Source organism: Mus pahari, chromosome 6 (genome assembly GCF_900095145.1).
Source record: "Mus pahari chromosome 6, PAHARI_EIJ_v1.1, whole genome shotgun sequence".
In the NCBI taxonomy this organism is placed as follows: Eukaryota; Metazoa; Chordata; class Mammalia; order Rodentia; family Muridae; genus Mus; species Mus pahari.
This window is the reverse complement of record NC_034595.1, coordinates 40,073,693-40,097,293: the sequence shown is the minus strand read 5'-3', so window position 1 is coordinate 40,097,293 and position 23,601 is coordinate 40,073,693. Positions and strand designations below refer to the sequence as shown.

The window sequence follows — 23,601 nt, the reverse complement described above, 5'->3', positions numbered from 1 at the left end:
GAAAGGATATAGGTACAAAGACAAAATTTAGAGCTAAGATGAAAGGATGGACTATCCAGAGACTACCCCATCCGTGAATCCATCCCATCATCAGCCACCAAACCCAGATACTATTGCACATGCCAGCAAGACTCTGCTGAAGGAACCCTGATATAGCAGCCTCTTGTGAGGGTATGCCAGTGCCTGGCAAACACAGAAGTGGATGCTCACAGCCAGCTCTTGGATGGAACACAGGGTCCCCAATGGAGGAGATAGAGAAAGTACCCAAGGACCTGAAGGGGGCTGCAACCCTGTAGGTGGAACAACAATATGAACTAACCAGTACCCCTGAGCTTGTGTCTCTAGCTGCATATATAGCAGAAGATGGCCTAATCAGCCATCACTGGGAATAGAGGCCCCTTGGTTTTGCAAACTTTATATGACCCAGCACAAGGGAAGGCCTAGGCCAAGAAGTGGGAGTGGGTGGGTAGGGGAGCAGGGGCGGGGAGATATAGGGAACTTTCGGGATAGCATTTGAAATGTAAATAAAGAAAATAATAATAATAAAAATAAATTTTAAAAAACCATCTACAAACACTAACATGTCACACACTGTATACACTTGCATTCTTTGCCTTCTCTGCCCCATGGGCTTTTCGTATTAACAGTTAAAGTGTATCTCGGCAAACAGTACTTCAGGTTGTACCGTTTTAGTACTCTTTCAAGACCTCATTCACCAGAGGCACTGATGACAAAGGAGAGACTATCACTCTCCGTTAGAGGCTTAGCTATCAGTAGGTTGCCCACATCCCAGTGGATGGCACTATGCCCACATGCATATGGGCAGCATTAATTGGACTCATGGGGATTACTAATAAGAGCAACAAAAAAGGAGGGCATGAAGTTGGAGCTGGGGCAGTACGGGGAATTCGAAAGAAGTAGTGGTTTTAGATAAGATCAAAATGTAATTGTTTAATATAATGAAAATTTTAAGGATAATTTAAAGTAAGAATATTTTAAATGTCCATTGACCCATAATTACTCTGCACAGACAATTTACAGAGTCAAAATCTTGAATATTTTAAACTCAACATTGACTCCTCATTTTTATTTTTTGTGGTTTTTTTTTTTAATGCTTTAAAATTACATTTATTTATAGCAGGACACGCATGTGCCATGGCACACGTATGGAAGACAGAGGACCACTTGTGGTAGTTGGTTCTCTCCTTATACCCTGTGGATTCCAGGAACTGAACTCAGGTAGGTTATCAGGCGTGGCAGCAAACACCTTTGCCCATGACCTGTTGCATCAGCCCCAGCGTTTGGTCTCCTTAATAACACTAGTATTCATCAATTCATCAAGAGCTCAGGAAAACCAATGAAGACCATTTACTTAGTTTTGCATTGCTTTGTTTGTTTGTTGATTTTGTTTTTAATATTTTAATTTTATTTTGCATGCCTGTGCATGTGAATACAATTGCACGCAGAGACCAGAGGAGGCGGTATGAGCCCTTAAAGCTGGACTTACAGGCCTTCCTGAACTACCTGACTGCTGTACTTGGAACTAAATTCAGGTCCTCTTCAAAAGTGGTGTGTCCTCTTAACCATGGAGGCATTTCTCCAGCCCTCGTTTTTTTGTGTTGTTGTTGTTGTTGTTGCTTTGTTTTGGTTTTGTCTTTTAATTGACCATGCCTTTTACTCCTGGTGTTGCAACTCTTCAAGTAAATTCTCACAGAGGGGCTAGCAGTCTGGAACTTTCCATCAGCAAACATCTTTCCTTCTGTGGATAACAAAGGAATGGCTCAGGAATGTTTTTTAGTTTCAGATCTTCATTTTTTAAATTTTTGTGAAGAAATCCTGCTGCAATGAGATGGTCCAATATAAATGTTATTTTTCTAACATTTTCCCTTCTGCAGATTGGTAACAATGTAAAATCTGGAAGAACTAACATAACAGGTAGTCTTTTGTACATTTGTAGGTCACTGCCCAATAATACATAGCACACATTGGTATTTAATATAGCAAAACAATTACCACCCTATCCTGTCTTAAAAGCAGGTTCACTTTCCTCAGCTGTTCCTGGGAAATGGACTCAAAGCCTCAGATTTCTTCTTCTTTCCTTGATTTGACAGAATGTAAGGAACTGGATTTTTTTTTTTTTAATATAAAAGCCTTTCTTAGCCCATTCCCTCAGAGGATGATGTCGTTGGTCCAGACTGTAGTTTGCCTGCCTTTAACTTAAGCCAGTCATATTCTTTCATGTTTCTCTTGGCCAGATACTTTCGCAGACATCTTCGCAGTAAGACCTGGGCGTGGTTTAAGTGCTAGCCTATGAAACTTACAGAAACAGATTACTTTTACATAACCAGGTCTTCCAGAGAAGTGAATTTGTTCTTGATTCCGACTTGCTTTTCTAGACAATGTGTACAAAGGAAGGAATTGACCTTGCTGCATCCCTGGATATGGTGCTCCCCTCCACCTCGGATCTTCATGGGATCTTTACCTCCGACACATAATGTGAAATAAACCTGGGTGGGGAGAGCTGAAGGAACTAGTTCAGTCATAGTTTTCAAATTGTATTAATCTTCTCTGAAAGATACAATTAAAAGAAAAGAAGGGAAGTCTACCTTTCTCAGTCAGACTCAGAAGGGTGGGCAGACCCGGGAGAACCTCAGGATCACTGACTGGCCTCTAGGGACTTCTCCCTAGGGGGTGAGAGTTCTGGAAAGGAAAAGTACCATATCTCTAAAGGGATAATTACTCTGCCTCTCTGTTTAACACAGGCTAAGGTGAAACTACCACTCTAGGAGCCGTCCCTCCTTCTGAGGGTGGCTCCTCAGCCAGGCTGCTGACCCTGTCTAGATGGAATGTTACATTTCTACCTGGGCAGGACATTCTATTCTTTGAATCAGAAAGAGTTTTATTCCTTCAGTGGGCCTTTAATGTGCTACTCTAACTTAAGGAAACTTGAATCAAATCACGCAAGGAGGAGGACTATAAGGAATTGGGAAGCCCTGAGTGTTTCCAGGCTTAGGCTGGCTTCCCTAGCACCAGGGGGGAGTGTTTATTAGTCAAGAAGGAGGAGCCCTCAGACTCTGGTCTCCATAGACATATCTGCCCTTTCCCAACACTAAGTGAGGGCTGTTTGCATTTTACAGCCTCCGGTTGGTCTCACTTGACTCAACCTTGTCAAGTCCAACTGTGGGCCTTAAAGGAACCCAGGACTATGAAGAAAGAAACAGCAGAATTAAGTATCTAAGAGCAAAGAAATAAAAGCTCTCTCCTCTCCCTCCCATCCTCCACTCTCTCACAGGACTCCCATTAGCTGAGTGTAACTGCAAGGCAAAAGGCAAGGGCTACCTTCTCCCCCCCCTTTTAATTCTTTTATTAGATATTTTCTTCATTTACACTTCAAATGCTATCCTGAAAGTCCCCTATAACCTCCCCCTACCCTGCTCCCCTACCCACCCACTCCCACTTCTTGGCCCTGGTGTTCCCTTCTATGGGGCATATATAAAGTTTGCAAGACCAAGGGGTCTCTCTTCCCAATGATGGCTGAATACGCCATCTTCTGCTACATATGCAGCTAGAAACACGAGCTTTGGGAGTACTGGTTAGTTCATATTGTTGTTCCATCTATAGGGTTGCAGACCCCTTCAGCTCCTTGGGTACTTTCTCTAGCTCCTCCACTGGGGGCCCTGTGTTCCATCCAATAGCTGACTGTGTGCATCCACTTCTGTGTTTGACAGGCACTAGCATAGCCTTACAAGAGGCCACTATGTCAGGGTCCCTTCAGCAGAATAATTCTGGCATGTGCAATAGTGTCTGGGTTTGGTGGCTGATGATGGGATGGATCCCCGGATGGGGTAGTCTCTGGATAGTCCATCCTTTCATCTTAGCTCCAAACTTTGTCTCTGTAACTCCTTTTATGGGTATTTTGTTCCCTATTCTAAGGAGGAATGAAGTATCCACCTGTTGGTCTTCCTGCTTTTTGGTTTTCTTGTGTTTTGTAAATTGTATCGGGTATTCTAAGTTTCTGGGCTAATATCCACTTATCAGTGAGTGCATATCAAGTGAGTTCTTTTGTGATTGGGTTACCTCACTCAGGATGATATCCTCCAGATACATCCATTTGCCCAAGAATTTCATAAATTCATTGTTTTTAATAGCTGAGTAGTACTCCATTGTGTAAATGTACCACATTTTCTGTATCCACTCCTCTATTGAGGGACATCTGGGTTCTTTCCAGCTTCTGGCTATTATAAATAAGGCTGCTATGAACATAGTGGAGCATGTGTCTTTTTTACCAGTTGGAAGATCTTCTGGGTATATGCCCAGAATAGGTATTGCTGAATCCTCCAGTAGTACTATGTCCAATTTTCTGAGGAACCGCCAGACTGATTTCCAGAGTGGTTGTACAAGCTTGCAATCCCACCAGCAATGGAGGAGTGTTCCACTTTCTCCACATCCTCACCAGCATCTGCTGTCACCTGAGTTTTTGATCTTAGCCATTCTGACTGGTGTGAGATGGAACCTCAAGGTTGTTTTGATTTGCATTTCCCTGATGATTAAGGATGTTGAACATTTTTTCAGGTGTTTCTCAGCCATTCGGTATTCCTCCGTTGAGAATTCTTTGTTTAGTTTTGTACCCCATTTTTAATGGAGTTATTTGAATTTCTGGAGTCCAGCTTCTTGAGATCTTTGTATATATTGGATATTAGTCCTCTATCAGATTTAGGATTGTGTGGCTCTGAGAGCAGTTCAGCTAAATGAGACAAACAGCCCTCTGTGCGGGGTGGGGAAGGGATGGGCAGCGAAGTCTGAGTGGGAGAATCACTCCTCGTGCTAGGAATTTCATTCTACGCCAGAGCACCACTACTCTCCAACCATTTTGTTTGTTTGTTTGTTTATATGTGGAAGGTGACCTCTGCAGAGTCAACCTTTCCATGGCTCCTGACAGCTCTGATTACCACTAAAGTCATTCCTGTTGCCCTGCAATCCCAGCAGTTTTTGGATGGGTCCCACCTATAGAGCCTATTTCAATTCCTTTCTTTCCCCCAATGCCTTAGTTTTTTATTGTTGTTGTTGTTTGTTTTTGTTTTCATAAAGATGTTGCTTTATAACATCACGTTAAAATAGAAAAACTAGAACAACTGTCTTGTGCCTGTTATCTAGGTTTCTGTACAATAAGGACAGCAGCAACCCTTAGGGGCTTGCTTATCAGCGTGGGTGGTTTTTTTGTTTAGGGTAATAATTCTAACAGATAAAGCTACTCTGCTTATGCCAATAAACAGCAAATGTTTCTGCTTCATTTATTCTGCTAAGTATACTAAGAGGGAATGTTTCATTTTGCTTTTCTCTCTATCCAGTTGTGAAAATGAAACCATTATAAAGCAGATAATCTGAGGACCCTAGCCGCTCCCAGGATTACATGCTATGCATTCTTAGCAGCAACTCTCAAGTAGAGGAGCAAAGACAATGGTGTGATGAAAAATCCAAAGACTTTTCATTCTGACCTTCTAAATTTTTAAATTTTTGCTGTATATTGGCGATTAACCTTGCACTCTTGATCTGCCTTGAACTCCCAAGTACTGGGATTACAGATGTGTGCCAGGTGCTGACTCAGACAGCACAAAGCATGTAAATGTGCATGTGTGCACTGTGTGTGTGTGTGTGTGTGTGTGTATGTGTGTGTGTGTGAATGTGTATGTGTGAGTGTGTGTGGATGGGAATATGTGTGTAGATATGAGTGTGAATATGTGTGTGTCTGTGTGTGTCTGTGTGTATACATGTACTACAGACTACAGGGCAACTTTGGGATCCAGTTCTCTGTCCACCATGTGGATGCTAGGAAGAGAACTCTGGCTATCAAACACTTTACTGTCTAGGCCATGCTTTAGTTATTACTTCTTGTTTGTCGTCGTCTTTCTTTTCTATGAGTTTTATGGGTTAAAAAATATCCCTACCTAAAAGCTTCTTGGTCTAAAATTCTCTTCACTCCTTTCCATGTGTTAGAAGCAAATATTTTCTTGGTGTGACACAAAGAAACACATAAACAAAGTGAGAGTGACTTGGCAGTGCAGACTCATTTTGCCAAAATGAACGGTGCTCCACAACCAAACCCAGGCTAGCAAGCACAGCAGCTGTTGAACCCGGTTTTACTCTGAAGCTGGTGTCTATCTTCCTCACAGACAGAGGTCCAACCTCAGCTGCTGAGGTTGGTGAGCTTTAAAAGAGCAGTGCACAGGAAATGAAGGAAAAGGAGAAGAGGTCAGCCAGGCCAAATCCCAGAAATACTGCAGGGCCTTTGCTTAAACAGAAGTTTCATCAGATGGAGGAGATTAAAAGATTTTCATAAATGTTTTCTATGCATGAGGGAGGGGTGCTTTATGCAATGTTAGCCCTTGGCTGACTGGCTAGCTACCTCTGATAGAAAAATAAATTATTTTGTTTTCTTAGTTTAACATTTTTTTTCTAGCTTTCTAAGAAAGTAAGTCAAATGTTCCTATCAGTGATTCTGAAAGACAGATGTTCAAGGTCTACACAGTGAGACCCTATCTCAAAGAACAAAGGGAGAGAAAAAAGAGAAAGAAGGAAACAAACACAATTTGAAGAAGAAAGAGTTAGGAATAAATAATACTTAGAGTTCTAAATCCATATTTCCAGTTACTCTCCACTGTTGCTATGGAGGAATCTGGAATTCCTGCATTCACGGAACTCAATTATTTATGCGTACCTTTTATTTACTCATTGAAAATAGTAGGCTTTGCTCTGCCGCATATTCTGATACTTTATTTTGACATATTTAGCACAATAATCTTTTCAACCAGGTGTGGTAATTCATGTCTTTAATCCCAGCACTGGAAAAAGTGTTAATAGTTTAAGGCCAGCAAGGTCTATAGGGAGAGGCTGTCTCGCCAAACAGTCTCTTTTCCCATTGTGTTGGTCACATGTCAAAATGTCCTCCCCTTAGTGATTTACTTCATGATTTTAATAAAAATTAATGTCTATTGACTATTGATATTTATTTGTATTCTTTTTCTAGTGAAAATATTTTTAAAAACCTTCTAAACAAACTGTATTTGGCAAAGGATATGACAAACAGTGTTTAGTATAAAATCTTTTAGGATAAAAACTAAAAAGTAGAAGTCTAAAAAAGGTTTTCAAAAAATGTTGTGATATCTTGAGCTTCTTCCCTCCCAACAGAGCTGGATATGAAACCCAGAGCTTTGTGCATGATAAGATTCAATGGCTCCATCACTGAGCCACACTCCCACCTTGTTGTGACATACAATGAGTCTCAAGTTTAAGATTACATATTTTTACATATTACATATATATGTATACGTATATATGTAAATATATACATATATGTGTGTACATATATGTGTATGTATATATNTATATATACACACAAAAACACATATACACATGCATACACATGTATACATATATGTAAATATATACATATATGTATATATATGCATGTACATATATATGTATATAAAATACACACAAAAACACACATATACACACGCATACATATGTATGTATATATGTATCAGGATAAACCCAGGACAGGGTTTCTCTATGTAGCCATCCTGAAAACTTTTTTGTACACTGGACTGGCTTCAAACTCAGAGATCCTCCTGTCTCTGCCTCCCGGGTACTATGATTAAAGGCCTATACCACCACCACCTGGCTCCTCATCATTTTTTTATAATACATAAAATGCATATAATTAGCAGCATTCTGATACCATTTTTTAAAGCATCGGCTAGAATGTGAGTTCTTTGAAAACAGGAAACAAACCTTAGAACAGTTTGCTACACTCGGGTGTAGCTGGGAATAGATGCCAGTTCCTTTGGAAGGCTATGAAAGCACTCTACCATCGAGTGACATTCCAGCTCCAGTACAGCATTTCAAAGAGTAATAGATGCTTTTAAGTGATTGAGGACAGATGGCAAATAAGAGGATTGTGTACTTACAGGTCAAGTGTGTGTGTGTGTGTGTGTGTGTGTACATATGATAGCTTATGACAGGGACAGGTGGTATAGAAAACTGGTAGTATATTTCATTCAGAAAAGGAGTATTTCATTGTCGTTTGAGCAGGGTCTCGCTCTGTAGTGCGGGGTGCTGGGATTAGAAGCATGAGCCACCAGACCTGTGAGCTGGCTCTTCAGATAAAGCATAGCATGCACATGGCCCGGGATTTCATCTCTAGCACTGCTGGGAAGGGGGAAGGTCAAGGTATCACAAGCTTCAGATATTAGTGTTGTGGTAAATCGCCAACCCAAATAAGCCCGGGCAATGAAAACACAACTCAATTAACATGAATACATGCTGTGTGCCTAGATTGGGCCAATCTACCACTACACTACCATCTTCCCCATATAAGAGACCCATTATAACCTGAGGTTTCTCCAGGCTAGGTGCTTCTGCTCTACTTTCCTTCTTCCTCTTCCATTATTCTCTCTCTCTCTCTCTCTCTCTCTCTCTCAAAACCTTCAGCTCCACCTTCCCCTCTTTCTCCATCCTACCACCGGCTCTAGCCTTTATTTATAAGTTAAGGAGGGAAGATGATTTACAGGAATCACCTGAGTGCTGACTCATTCCTTGTCCGCAGCCCCTCACTGGGGAACAGAATTAACATCAAATACAATTCGTCCCAGGGCTCTCCACAGCAGATCGGTGCAAAGCGTCATGACCTATGTTACCTCCCCAGAATCCAAGCGCTATGAGAAGAGAACTGACTCGGACAACTGATCTCCCTACATGCACCTTGGCAATCTCATGCCCCACACCCCAATAAATATAAGAGGAGACAAACTGTATTGTCGTATACCTTTAATCTCAGCACTTATGAGACAAAGGCACATAGACCTCGGTGAGTTCCAGGCCAGCCAGGGCTGCAAACTAAAACCTCATCTCAAAAACAACACAAAACAATTGTGAGCCACTGTGCCTGGCAAAGAGCTCTTTATTTTTGTTTTATTTTATTTTACTTTATTTACTGTGGGTGTAGGTGTGGGTGCTGATGCCACCACATGCATCTGAACAGAGGACAACTTGTGGAGTTCAGAGGGAAACTTCAGGGTATCAGTTCTCTCCTTCCCCTATGTGAGCCCAAGGGAATGAACTCAAGCTTGACTACGAATGCCTGGTGAGCCATCTTGATCACCCAAAAAGGAGCATGTTAAAAATGTGCTTTCACTTCTAAGCAGTCGTTGTCCTTTCCTTGATATTGTTAGAAGTAAACAACCCTTCATTGTGTATTTGGGATCTATTGTTGATGACCATTTGATCCTTATTGAGAATATGACATTGCTACTCTGAATTGAGTTTACATCTGTAATCCCAGAGGCTTACACAGGAAGGCTGTCACAAGGTTAAGGTCATCTTCAACTACATAGTGAATTGGAGGTCAGCTTTGGCTACAAGAAACCCTGTCTTGGGCTGGTGAGATGGCTCAGTGGGTAAGAGCACCTGACTGCTCTTCCAAAGGTTCAGAGTTCAAATCCCAGCAACCACATGGTGGCTCATAACCATCCGTAACAAGATCTGACTCCCTCTTCTGGAGTGTCTGAAGACAGCTACAGTGTACTTACATATAATAAATAAATAAATCTTAAAAAAAAAAAAAAGAAACCCTGTCTTTAGATAGATAGATAGATAGATAGATAGATAGATAGATAGATAGATAGATAGAGGGACAATTATCTCTTTTAAAATGACCTTAACTCCAAATAAACAGTCATATTTTGAATCCTGACTATATATCAGTGTAGGAATTTGGGGTCCACATATATATATATATATATATATATCAGTGTAGGAATTTGGGGTCCACTCGTAATATACCTTTTCTGCTTCTCGGGGGTTTAGTTGGATGTGTTTTAGATATTCTTTCAAGGGACAGACTAATGTAAGTGCCGAGATTAAAACTCTATATCCAACCACTATTCGTCAAGGAATTTGGTCAAAGGCCAGCAACTGTGTGAAGAGGAAACAGTTACAAAATACAAGCTCTTCGGTAGGAGCTGGGAAGAGAAGATGATGCTGAACATGGAGGTCTAGGAACTGCACTTCTCCCAGCTCTGGGTAAAGGCTAGGCAGCACAAAGAATCCAGTGGTTCTCCTCAGACCTGCTCCCCTAACCGATGCTGAGGCTTGTCTTTCTGCTTCTAGAAAGTCCCAGTCCTTCATGAAGGATGGCAGAGCAGCTGCCCAACAGGGCCGTTCGTGTCTCATTAGCTCAGGTTGCCTCGAGTAACAACCATCTGCCCTGGGTTGGTTTAAAATGTCGTACAACTCCATTGTGGTGGAGTTGGGGAGAGATGACCCAGCAGCTAAGGGAGCTTCCTGTTTGTTTGTTTGTTTGTTTTTTCATGAAAACAGGAGTTGGGCTTCTGGCACCTACTTTGTGTGGTTCATGACTGCCTGTTACTCTACTCCAGGGGATCCGACACCCACTTCTGGATTCCACAGGCATCCACATGTTCATAGGCACACACACATAATAAAAATTAAAAAAAAAAAAAAACAAACAAATAGTTTTTAAACTAAAATTTGGCTGGGCAAAGTGGTACATGACTTTAATTGTAGCACTTGGAAGTTAGAAACAGCCAGATTTTTATGACCCAGACAGGTCTACATAGCAGTTCAGGCTTGCAGAGCTATACCGTGAGACCCTATCTCAAAAAACACTAATAGAAGCAGGTAGGTAGCTCAGTGGTTAAGGCTCTTATTGCCTGCTCTTCCAGAGGACCCAGATTTGATTTCTAGCACCCACATGGCTGCTCACAAGTGTCTCTAACTTTTGTCACTGGGGATTCTGATGCCATCTTCTGATACCCAAGGGCACAAGCCACGTAAGTGGTGCACAAACATACATTCAGGCAAAATACTCATACACAAAACTTTTTTTTCAATGTTTTTAGATTCTATTAAAAATTAATTTTACTCAGTGTTTTTAAATTTAATAATTTAAAAGGTTTGTGTTGCATTATGTATGCAGCCAAAATTCACATAGAGAAAAACCAGGCATTCAAGAACTGGGCTATCCATAAGTAATCCATCAATGTCTTTTAAGTGCATGGGGTAAAGCTAATCACACCTTCATTTTTCAAACATAGAATTTGCAGGAGAATTCAAACCACTGCATTATAATCAAGCTGTGCCATCGGCTTTAGAGTCAAAGCCTACTGTTTCAACCCAAGAAGAAACAGTGTGGTGCCCACAAAAAGAGTCTTACTGGAAAATATATTAGTTTCATGTGAACCTCAGCCCCGAAAGGGATTAACTTGAGGACCTCTACATTTCTGAAATCTTTACTTCTCACTTACCGGTATCCTTAGTAACCAGAAGCCCACAAGTCAAACACTATTTCGCCCTAGTCTGAAAACATGTCCGATTTAATTCGCACATGTTAATCTTCACTGTCTTTATAGTCCTTGTAAATGTAGCTGCGTGTCATAGCTTTGTGATTACTTGAGGATTACCCCAGGGTGAACGTTCAAATCACTGATTCTGTCACCTGCTTCATAATTCCTACATACAGGGTGGGGAAATCACACTTTCTTATTTTTTTTTTTTTTTAAATCAAACTAGGCCAGGGCTGGTCTGTCACCGTCTGAAGGATGGAAGCACTAGGCAATGCACTCTTTGTCTCCCCTGAGACTTTGTAGGAAAGCCCTGCCTCCTAATCTGTAGAGAAAGCCTCAAGATGTTGCTTGACCAATCAAAGTGTGGCACAGTCAAACAGACTTTCAGGAGGTGAACCAAGGGACCCTTGCAAGATGCAAGACTGGGTTTCTTGTTTGTTTGTTTGTTTGTTGTGTTCACAAAGCTCTCAGAGGCCTGAAAATTAGTGTCTTTCTTAGTTTCCCAGGAGACCAATTCTGAAGTTGATTCCTAGCCTCTGTTCTCCCAGAAACACAGAAGCTGTTGCTTTGAATGTGTAAGACTCTGCTGATAAAGCTTAAGAAGGAAAAAGAGGTAGAACAGTAAGACGCCTCTATTATGCTTTCTGTAGCCGAGTTCACAGTTGGTTGCTGTCAGATGGTTTTTAGAATTTTTTTTTCTTTAAACAATTGGAGAGGTAGCTAAATGTTTGAGAGTGCATGCTGCTCTTTCAGAGGAGCTGCATTTGGTTCCCAGCACCCACAGATGCCTCACAACCATCTGTAACTCTACTTCCAGGAGATCTAAGACCTTCTGCTGACATCTATTGGCACCAAGCATGCACAGGGTACACATACTATACTAGTAGGCTCACATATGCATAAGTCTAAAAATATATAAAGAGAAAAGACATAGTGCCACATACCTTTAATCCCAGAACTCAGGAGGCAGAGGCAAGAAGATCTTTGTGAATCATCCCAACCTAGTCTACATAGCAAGTTCAAGGACAACCAGAGCTAGAGCTAGAGCTAGAGAGAGTGAGAGGGGGAGGGGAAGGGGGAAGGAGAGGGAGGGGGAGAGGGAGAGAGAAGGAGAGAGAAAGAGAGAGAGAGAGAGAGAGAGAGAGAGAGACCTTGTCCCACAAAACAAAACAAACAAATAAATGCACAGACATATGTTGGGTTAAGTCTCAGACAGGGAGCTGAGGAGGGGCAGGATGTGTAGCCTGCTTCAACTCTGACCTCACTGTCAACCATCTGGTCACCACTGTGCTGTCCGCAGCTGTCACTTGCTGCTTGCTGCCTTTTACTGTCTGCTCTGCATCCCGTTTGCATGGTTCTCTTATCTCACATGGAAATCCAGACTGAAAACACTGAACAGCTTTTGTGAGCCACCGTCACCCCCAGGAACCAGATGTTTCTTAGTGATAGATCATAGTCCGTGGATTTCTTAAAATCGGCTCCGACGTTATGAACAAACGCTATAGAAGGCAGGCAAGGGAGCAATCACCCTCAAACATAAACCACCGGATTAAGAAAGTTCCAGCGTTGACCTAATATTAACATAATGGACGGTAATAGCACAGGCAAAATAGTACTATGCCTTGAACCCAATTCTCCTCACCATACCCTTGTTTCTTAGATACTGGCCCCGTGTCATCAGTTGGTAGAGTACTTACCTAGCAGTCACAAAGCCCTTGGGTTTGATCCCTAGCACTGCATAGACTGGGTGTGAAAGAACCTGCCTGCAATCCCAGAAGCACTCAGAGAGAAGACCAAGCAAAGGGCTCATCTAGAGTTCTGGGGTGCCTAAGCTCTTTAACCAAGACAACACAGAAGGAGTGGGAGAATCTCCACCGGAAAGCCTTATAAACTCTGAGCCATGTGGAATTGTTTAATGTTAGTAGGTACAGATCCACACTTAGTTTTTTTTCTCTACCCCCCCCCACGTCTATCAGTAACCTGATCAGCGTTTTAATAAAATTTATCTTATCTCCAATTTTAAATGCTTCTTTTACGTTTGTCTTAAGATGGCCTCACTTTGTAGCCCAGGCTGGCCTTGAACAAACAGAAATCTTCCTGCCTCAGCCTCTTGCATGGTGGGATTAAAGTATTTCACCACCACACCTAGCTCTATCTTCTTTTAAAGACGTGATCTCATAGTGTAGCCCAGGTTGGCGTCAAATTCCTGAGCCTCTAGCTGCAGCCTAGGCATTAGGGCAATAGTTATGCTTACTGCACTTGGCACTTTACGATTGTTACACTCAGCATTCCTTCTCATTTCTAGGTGAGATTGATGCCTTCTCCAGCACAGTGTTGAGTAATAAAAATAGTAGATATTTTTACACCTCTCCTCATTTGTTTTGTTTTTCAAGACAGAGTTTCTCTGTGTATCCCTAGCTATCCTGTAATTCTCTCTGTAGATCAGGCTGGCCTTGAACTCAAAGATCTGCCTGCTTCTGCCTCCTGAATGCTGAGATTAAAGGCATCCAACGCCACCGCTGGGGCACCCACTTTTCCTGATTTTAATGGGGTGTCTCTAACAGCCCCCATCACACTGTGATATTGGCTTCGGAGTTGAAGTAGATATATTTTATATACGAGACTGCTGTTTGTATGTCATGTTAAATTAGATCACTTAATTCATTAAGAACCTCCTAGAAAGAGGTGACACCTTATATGTTGCAATTTGTTAGTAATCAAACTTAATGTTCATATCACAGCTATAGAATATATGTGCAAAATTATACAAGAACAGCACATATTTTTTGTGCTTACCTTAATTGTTCATGGACTGTGAAATGATTTACCATGTGTTAATTGGGTCTTCATCATAATCATCAATTAGGAATCTTAGCTATAAAAAGACTCAGCTGTGCTTTATTCGGTGGCACACACCTGTAATCTGGGTGGTAGATCGTGGGCTACCCAGAGAGTTAGACTGTCTTTTTAAAAAAGGCTCAGCAGCAAAGAACAAAAATCTGTAAATCATCATTTTCTAGCATGTTATTCTAATTATTATGCAATGTCTAGCTCTTTGTTTACTGGAGATGAAATTTAAATAACAGCAAGATGCTCCTATTTGAATATTTTAATACAGGTCAAAAATGGAAGACTTAATGTTTCTAAAACACTCACGTTATGTTCAGTGTATACTATGGCAAAAAGACAATTTAAGTCACTATTCTAATTGTAGTCACAGCAAGTTGAAGTCTCTCACTAGATTCTAGTGATGAGAGGATGGATCTAAAGAAGGAATGCGAGGTGGCCTGCAGCAATGGATTTGAAAATCAACTTCAAGCAGTTGATAATTAAAACCACAGAATATCGGAGAGATGACTCAATGTTTAAAAGCATACATTTGCTCTTGCAGAGAGAGTTCATGTTCAGCAGGCAGGGTCCTAACCATATGTAACTGGTTTCCTCCAGGACATACAGTCATGTGCACAGACATTATTACTCTTATTAGTTTTTGTTCTGTTTTGTTTTGCTTTTGTCAACTTGAAGAGCTGGAATCATCTGGGAAGAGGGAACCTCAACTGAGGAACTCCCTTCTTCAGATTAGCCTGTGGTCATTTCATTGGCTGATGGTTGATGTGGGAGGTCCCTGCCTATTGTGGGACATGCCATCCCTGGGCAGGTGGAACCTGGGGTATATAAGAAGCAAACTGAGAAAGCCAGAGGGAGCAAGTCTATAAGCAGCATTTATCTGTGGCCTCTGCTTCAATTCCTGCTTCCAGGTTCCTGCCCTGCTTGAGTTCCTGGGTTGGCTTCTCTCTATGATAGACTGACCGAGACCACAGTCTATCATAAAGAACCACCCCCTCCTCAAGTTGACATACTGTTTTATCACAACAGTAGAAAGCAAATCAAAACACATGCATGCAACCATATCTTTAAAAAATGAAATAGATCTTAAGAAGTTTCCATAAAAAAGTAAGCCACAGAATAAAATGGTTATGAAGACCTAGAAGAAGAGAAAGAAGTCAAAGATAAAAAAAAAAAAAAAGCCTACACAAAAAAATTTAAGAGGGATAGGTAGAAGAAGAAAGGTTTGAGATTCAAAATGAAAACAAACAAACAAAAAAAAAAACACATAAAAATGTTAACCATGGTAGTGGACAGCAATAATCCTTAATTCCAGCCGTTGGGATGCAAAGGCAAGAAGATCAGAAATTCAAAGCCACACAGTGAATCCTGCCCTCTTCTCAACAAATCCAAAGGACAACAGAATGTGTGATTGAAACAGGAGAGGCAAGAACTTGAGATGTTTTTCAATTGCATCAAAGATTTCTAAGAGTAAAGCACATGAAAAGAAACAGCAAGACAGCCAGAGCAGATCTCTCAGAGTGATAGCGATCTGCAGTGCCTGCCTCCTGCCCCACCTTCCAGAGGTCCCCACTTTCATACTACATGCTTCCCTGTTCACAGACACAAGCACAAAACTCCACTTGTGTTAGACACAGTCTCAATGTCTATGGGCATATCCCAGCAAAGCCCATTGTTCTACTAGGGTTCCAAGGAGTCCAGATGTGACTGCTTTTCTCGGTTGAAAACGTGACCACATCTGAAATGAACTACAATCCAGAAATGGAGGTCACACCTGTGAGAGATGATTTTTGCTTGGTTGGAAGTGGGTGAATCCACTTCTAGTCCAGACCTTTGACACAGAAAGACACACACCTTTGATACAGTTCTTGAGGAGAGAAGACACACTTTAAATCTGGGCCAACCCTTCTGCTAGAAGCCCATCTAAGACTATGGAAGAAGGAAGCTTCTGCTCTGTGCCTGCTTGCTGTCACCTTGCTGGCAAGTCCATTCCTTCCTTGGTATTGGAGCCTACTTCTTTAGAATTACATCAACTGCTGAAGACTGGTTAAGGCATTCAATTTTGTGGATTCATAGCCTGACATTGTTGGGTTAGTTGTACTGTAGCCTGTAAGTGATTCTAATAAATCTTTCTATATACATACATACACAATGTATAGATATATAAGCATATACACACATATATACATATGTGCACATATGTATATATAAAGAGATTTATTCTGTTAGTTCTGCTACTCTAGAGAGTACCAACTAATACACCAGAAAATCATCCCTCTACTGCCAGATAATTGAAATATCAGAATAAAATCAGAAGACAGATCTATGCAGGCATAAGAGATCAGCAACAAAGAGCAGAGTTTGAGAAAGGACAGAGATAAGTTTGGGTTAGAAGTGTGGCTTTGTTTCAGCTAATGGATACCACCCTCAGCCAGGCAACAGCCCAGCCTCCTTTACCCATCATTCATTTCTCTTCTGAGCTTCGGTGTCCTTGCAATAATTCCTGCCTCTCCTTTCTCCCCACACCACGTTTTAGTAACAAAAGAATTAAGATTAATAGGTAGAAGTCAGATTGTAATTGACTTTGAAATGAATGACATAAAATATCTCTGATTAACCATAACAAGAAATGGACAGGAACGGTATAAATAAAACTACAAATTTTACTGACGATCATAAAAGAAGTCCTGAGTGAATGAGGATCCTACCAAGATCCTAGATAACAATGACTTTGTAAAAGAGCCAGTTCTTCTCAAATTAATTTATATGTTTAATGCAACTCCAATCAAACGCCAAATGGGATATCTCTTGAAGCTTGACATAGTGATTCTAGAGTTGATTAGTTAGAAAAAAATAAAGAAGACAAGAAATACTTTTTTTCCCCCATACAGGGTTTCAGTCTGTAGCACAAGCTGCCTTCAAACTCATGGCAATCTTTTGTTCTCAGCTTCCCAAGTGCAGGGATTACAGGAGTGAGCAGCCACCACCTGCTGGCCTGGTGTTTCAAGGATGACCTTGAACTTCTGATCCTCCTGCCTCCACCTCTCAAGTGCTGGGATCATAGGCCAGTGTCATCCTGCATATTTCATGTTACACAAGCGCTTTACTGAGCTATATCCCCAATCCAGGAAACACCTTATAAAGGATTGATGGGGGCTGGAGAGATAGCTTAACAGTTAAGTGCATTTCCAGCTCTTCAGAAGACAAGGGTCTGGTTTCCTGCAACCATTTCTGGCCACTTACAACTGTCAGTAACTCCAGCTCCCAGGGATTCCACACCCACTATGGGACCCCACTCATTCCTACACAGACACGGTGTACACATACAGAGATAAACACATATTAACATAAAAATACATAAGTAGAAATAAAATGGAAAAGATACTGTGGAAGAAAGAGTGAATACCCAGCTCAAAAGCTGCAGAGTGATGCCTCTGAGCACAGCAGATTGGTTTACAGGTGTCTTAGTCAGGGTTTCTATTCCTGCACAAATATCATGACCAAGAAGCAGGTTGGGGAGGAAAGGGTTTATTCAGCTTACATTTCCACATTGCTGTTCATCACTGAAAGAAGTCAGGACTGGAACTCAAACAGGTCAGGGAGCAGGAGCTGATGCAGAGGCCATGGAGGGATGTTCTTTACTGGCTTGCCTCCCCTGGCTTGCTCAGCCTGCTCTCTTATAGAACCCAAGACTGCCAGCCCAGAGATGGCACCACCCACAAGGGGACCTCCCCCCTTGATCATTAAAAGAGAAAATGCCTTACAGCTGGATCTCGTGGAGGCACTTCCCCAACTGAAGCTCCTTTCTCTGTGGTAACTACAGCTGTGTCAAGTTGACACAAAACTAGCCAGTAAAATAGGTTTCTCCCCTTTTCATAAGTGACTGAAATATAGTCTTGTTACTTGCAGCCAAGAAGGTAGATACAGGGGTTTGTTCTACCCTGATTAAAAGACATTAAAACAGGCCTGGAGATATGGCTCAGTGGTTAAGAGCACAGGCTGCCTTTCCAGAGGTTCTGAGTTCAATTCCCAGCAACCACACGGTGGCTCACAACTATCTGTAATAGGATTTGATATCCTCCTCTCAAATGTAGGTGTACATGGAGATAGAGCACTCATATATAATATACATAAAATAAATTTAAAAAATTAAAAAAAAAAAAAAAACAGGCTTCAAGCTGAAGAGATGACACAGCAGTTAAGAGCACTGGCTACTTACTGTTCCAGAGGACCTGGTTCAAATCCTAGCACCCACATGGCAACTCACAATTTTCTATAACAGCAGTTCCAAGGGATCTAACATCCTCACACAGAGGTATATACAGGCAAAACACCAATGCATGTGAAATAAACAAATCTTTAAAACAAACAAATAGGCTTGTTGGTACACACTTCTGTACTTGGCAGGCAAATACAGGTAGATCTCTGTGAGTTCGAGGCCAGCCTGATCCACATATTGAGTTCCAGGACAGCCATGACTGCACAGTGCTATTTTGTCTCAAAACAGAACAAATTAAAAAAAGAGAATGTTAATACTAAAAATGTTTAAACATATCTTTAGAGCTGAACAAAGGATAACTGCTATTCATTATAAAACTATGCATTCTATTCAATTCACTGTGTATAACTACTTCTTAACTCTGAAGCTCTCTTTGTAGACCAGGCTGGCCTCTAACTCACAGAGATTTGCCTGCCCCTGCCTCATAAATACTGGGATTAAAGATACGTATTGCCATGCACAGCTAAAATTGATCTCCTGCTCTGCTAATTTTATTTTGTTCATTTAGAGTGGGTAGGCCCAGATGTGCTGGATGCCAGCATGGGTGGGAGTCAGAGACCATCATTCAGGAGTTCTTGCCTTCCACCATGTGGAGAAGGCTCTCCCTTGATGTTTCTACTGTCTGCTGTGTACTCTAGGCTAGTTGGTCCATGAACTACCAGGTGAACAAGTGCAATTTTCCTGTCCCTGCAATTTCCCCCTATCCCCGTCTTGCCATGACAGTGCTGGGATTACAGATGTGCAAGGGTGCATCTGGTTTTTAACACAGGCTCTAAGTTCTGAGCTCCAGTCAGGGGGATTTTGAAGCTAGTGCCTTTATTTGCTGAGCCATCTTCCCAGCCTTAAAATTAATTCCTCGTGTTAAAGTTGAAGAGCGCTCAATGTAAGATAAATATTAAAGCATGTATCTGAAACAAAATCAATGTTTGCCAAGGTGCTGGTTGAGAAACTGGAAGAATATTTGGGGAACTATTTACCTGCTCCTAAGCTGAAGGAAGAATTGTTTAAGAGTAAAATCTATGGACTAAATCACGAAGGAATCAAACCAAAGATTTAACTACATGAAAAATTCAAGTCACTCCAACAGAAACTCGAAAAATTGAAAGGTAAATTACAAAGTATAAAAATCTTTCAAGGTATCTTACAAGACGTGTGTAGCAGTTTAATCAATAATGTGTGCAGCATCTTAAATCAATAAAGACAACATAGACGCTTGAAAGGAAAAAGGTGTAACAATAAACTACCAACATATCTTCAAAGCAAAAATAAAAATGAGCATTAAATGTGGAAAGCAATTTGTTTTCCTTTAGGTTTTCCTTGGGGTGGGCCTTTTTAAGACACCCAGGCTGGCTTCAAACTCTGTCACTGAAGATGGCCTTAAATTTATGAGTCATCTGCTCCACCCAAAGGCTGGTACCATGCCAAACTAACAGTTTGTGATTTAAATCCACCTGTCTGTCTGTCTGTCTGTCTGTCTGTCTGTCTGTCTGTCTATATCTATCTATCTATCTACTATCTACCTATCTATCCATCTATCCATTCAGTGTTTCACTAAATTGCCTTGGCAAGTTTGGAACTTGCTATGTGGACCAGGCTGGTCTCAAACTTATAAAGATCTGTCTATCCTATGCTGGCATTTTGCTTAATGGTAGTACAAAGTATCAATGCATATTTAATTCTACTAAAAAGCAAATACATTAAAATTTATTTTTTAAAAATTTAAGGATTGTGGGGCTAGAGAGAAGACTTGGTGATTAAAAGTACTTGTTTTTCTTGCAGAGGACCTCAGCACCAATGTAGTTGTTCACAACTATCCACAACTCCAGTTTCATGAGATCTGGCACCCTCTCTGCCTTCTTTGGGTACCAGACATGTACATGTTGCATATACATACATCCAGACAAACTCTGTGTATCCTCGACTGTTCTGAAACTCCCTCTGGAGACCAAGTTATCCTAGAACTCACAGAGATCCACCTGCCTTTGCCTCCCAAGAATTGGAATTACAAGTGTGCACCACCTAAATTGAGAACCTAAATTGGTATTTTATTTTCAGAAAGCAATTGGTAGGATTTTAAATTTTTGAATTTTTATTTATGTTGGTGGATGTATATATGTGTTCATGTGAGTGCACCTGTGTGTACATGTGTGTTCACATGGAGGCTAGAGGTGAATGTCAGGTGTCATATTCAATTGCTGTCCACCTTATTTACTTATTTTTTTTGAGACAAGGTGTCTCACTGAACTTAGAGTTCAATGGTTGGCTAGGTTGGCAGGTCAGCAAGCCTCAGGGGTCCTCCTGCTTCTACATGCCCACTGCTGGGATTGTAGGTATGTACCACCATCCCTAGGTATTGGACATGTGTGCTGGAGAGCTGAACTTAACTCTTCATGCTTACACAGCAAGCACTTTACCATCTAACATCCATACTCTTTAACCTAAAGTCCCGAACCTAACCTACTATAATAGGTAAATGTATGGATGTAGCACTTGTTCTCAAAAGAAGTGAAAACATAAATCTGATGGGAAGAGGTGAAGGCAGGTGGTGTCATGCCCCTGGGTCTAGTCTTAAAGATTTCTGGAATATCTCCTAGAATCTCTGAGCTGGCTCAAGATTCTTCTATTATTTCCACAAGATGATTAATCAATCTGGTTTGAAATGAATAACTGTCATGGTCTGGTTTCTAATTGGTACGATAAGTCATTTGGACCAAAAAGCAACTGGGGAGGGGAGGTGGGCAGGAAGGGCTTCTTTTCATCTTAGGACTCTATGGTCTTACACCATCACTGAGAGGAGTCAGGTCAGGAACTTGGAGGCAGGAACTGAAGCAGAGACCAATGAGAAACAACTGCTTATAGACTGCTGTCATGGCTCGCTTAATCTGCTTTTGTATAGAAGTGGCATGGTGGGCTGGGTCTTCCTGAATCAATCACTAATCAAGAGAACGACTTACAGACTTGACTGCAGGCCAGTCTGATGGAAACATTTTTTCAAATGAGGCTCTCTATCCCAGATATCTCTACCTTGTGTCAAGTTCACACACACACACACACACACACACACACACACACACACACACACACTATAGTTCTGGTAGTTCTGGTAAGAGGTACTGTTTGCTAAAGTCAGTATAGTCATTCTAATATAGGCTTAAGGCATTCGGCATTAAGATGGATGGATCAAACAATATAAGGTTGACACATCCTTCTTGGATGAGAGGTGCTGGTGAGATTTTTGTTTTATTATTCACATATGTTTGTGTATCTGTCATGTGAGCTCAAGTGCCCAAGAGGGCCAGAAGAGGTTGTTCAATAACCTGGAGCTGGGGTTACAGTGTGGTTGGTGGGAACCAAACTCTTGACCTCTGTAAGAGCTGGAATCTCATCTCTGAGCTGTCTCTCCAGCCCAGGGATTTTTCTTTTCTTTTCTTTTCTTTTCTTTTCTTTTCTTTTCTTTTCTTTTCTTTTCTTTTCTTTTCTTTTCTTTTCTTTCTTTTTTCTTTTTTTCAAGTCACACTGAAAGTTTATTGGTTGATGGACAACTGCCACATATTCTTTTCTTCACACGGGATAAACGAGGGAAAGCAGGCTGACAGTTAGCAAATGAGATCTTGGGTTTCTATTAAGAGGAAACTTTCTGGGGCTGGAGAGCTGGCTCAGCCTCTGGTTAAGAGCACAGGCTGCTATGCAGATGAGTTGATCTTACACCTGATCTTCTGACCGCCTCCTCTCCAGTGCTGAGATTACAGGTGCTTTTGGCTGTTCCTAGCTGGGCTGCTATTTTTAGGAAATATAGCCTGTTACAAAGGACATGTTGCACTGGGCATGGTGGCACATGCCTTTGATCCCAGCACTTGGGAGGCAGAGGCAGGCAGAATTCTGAGTTCGAGGCCAGCCTGGTCTACAGAGTGAGTTCCAGAACAGCCAGGGCTACACAGAGAAACCCTGTCTCAAAAAAAAGCAAAAAACAAACAAACAAACAAACAAAAACAAAACCAAAAAAAACACAAAGGACATGTTGCCCTACCCCACTTCCAGCCAAATCTGGGCTCTCTTCCTGAGGGAAGACATGGCTAATAGAGACTGAGCAGGTAAGTTGAGTTTCTTTCACATACTTTACACTTATCACACAACACGTTTTTGCTTCTCTTGAGGAGAGTTGCCAGGTTTGTTTAACTTGTTAACTATTGCTTCCTGAAATCCCAAGAGGAAAAGTTAAGCAGGCAGGAAATAAGTATTAGGCTAGGGATTTAGCTCAATTGGTGCAGTGCATGCTTAGCTTGCAGGAAGCCCAGGGTTCCACACCAGTAATACAGAAATTGGAATGAAATATACTCACCCTGCTTGATTGGAGGGATTGACATACCTGGGAAAACAAGGGAGGGAGGTAAAGGACAGACAGACACATGTGCAGGGAAGCTGGGATCAGGTCAGCTGTGTCTAATGGAGAAGCACACCCAGTAACAGCAACAGGGAAACCCAGAAAGTTCATTTTATACATCTGAAAGGAGGATGCAAGTTTGTTGTATAGAGCAGAATAAGGAGGTGAGGTTAGCTAATCTTGGTCGGTGTCTCCATTGGGGAGAAGTCCTAGGCTGTAAACATTCTGGAGGAGGAAGCTACAGTCAACATTTTCTGAACACACTGCGCTTGGACCAGAGGAAGGCTTTGCATCCCTCTGAGTCTCACCTGGGGACAGCTTTGATATTTCCACAGGGATGGGGCACTGGTTTCCTTGACATTACTGTTCGAGTCAACAACACATATCATCCAGGCCTTCCTCTGCTCTGCATAGAAGTAGCATCACACTCTTGTAATCCCAGCTCTTGGAAGGCGGAGGCAGGAGATTCAGAAGTTAGGAGCTATGTGATTGCTACATAGTGGGTCTAAGGCCAGCTTGGAATATGAAAACCTGTGTCAAAAAACAAAATGAAAATACAAGTAAACAACAAAATAGAAAGAAAAATGTTACCAATAAAAGAGTATTAAGCCAAAAAAAAAAAAAACCCAAACAAAACTATATAGAATATCAGCTTTAGAAAAACAAACTCAGCCAGCTATGTTGGTGAAAGTCTGTAATCCCAGAATTTGGTAGATGGAGGGAAGAAAGTC

General features: G+C 41.4%; 1 protein-coding gene across 2 annotated transcripts in view; it reads right to left on the bottom strand.

Annotated features, from left to right (window-relative positions):
* The window catches only part of Focad (focadhesin), a 324,827-nt gene extending 301,607 nt beyond the window's left edge, over positions 1–23,220 (bottom strand). The window contains exon 1 of one of the 2 annotated variants that reach the window (XM_029539699.1): positions 23,179–23,220. The gene's annotated coding sequence lies outside the window, so the exon portion shown is untranslated. The remainder of the gene's footprint in view (positions 1–23,178) is intronic. The other variant, XM_029539698.1, reaches the window with a different exon arrangement.
* Positions 23,221–23,601: the final 381 nt, after the last annotated feature.